This window comes from Procambarus clarkii, chromosome 24 (genome assembly GCF_040958095.1).
Source record: "Procambarus clarkii isolate CNS0578487 chromosome 24, FALCON_Pclarkii_2.0, whole genome shotgun sequence".
In the NCBI taxonomy this organism is placed as follows: Eukaryota; Metazoa; Arthropoda; class Malacostraca; order Decapoda; family Cambaridae; genus Procambarus; species Procambarus clarkii.
In genome coordinates, this window is record NC_091173.1 from 7,725,080 (window position 1) to 7,725,969 (window position 890).

Here is an 890-nt window from a genome sequence, read left to right on the forward strand (position 1 = left end):
TCTTCTCTCTCTCTCTCTCTCTTCTCTCTCTCTCTGTCTCTCTCTCTCTGTCTCTCTCTCTCTCTCTCTCTCTCTCCTCTCTCTCTCTCTCTCTCTCTCTCTCTCTCTCTCTCTCTCTCTCTCTCTCTCTCTCTCTCTCTCTGTGCCCCGGGACCATGGTCGTTCAGGACCTGTCAGGAAATCCTCGCCAGGTTAGGTTAGTACTGAGTATAATGCCCTGAGGTCAAGCTCCTGCCTCCTATACGAACATTTAGACGCGATATACTTATACACATAATACTCGCATACGATACACTATTACTCGATATACTTGGACACAATGCACTTTCTCACGATATACTTTTAAACAATAACACTTTAGAATGATACACTTGCTCAAGATACACAGGCACCTGATGCACACGTACACAACATACTTTTCAACGATATGCTTCTACATGATATACTTGTACACGATATACTCGTAAGGAATATACTCATACACGATATACTTATGAACCATAGACAAAACATCCTCGTGAGGTTCCAATTTCAATACTAACAACGTTAATTATTAGTAATCTCTGAAGTATTTAACCAGGCCTCAATTATCACATAAAAGTGGCGCTCAGTTTAATAAAAACAGTCCATACATTAAATGAACAAATACAATGTGTAATGTAGTATACACATTACTCCAGGTAAATACTTAGTGTATATACATTAAGCGAGATATAATACATACACAACAAAATCACAGACTAGTTAACTTAAGACATTTGACCTCACAAAACGCCTCACTGTAATGAGGTAAATATGAAGTCATTTACCTCACTTTAGAACACTGCAGGTGAGATGGTGAGGTGAGGCGTGTACACACTGGTGGTGGTGAGGCGTGTACACTCACACTG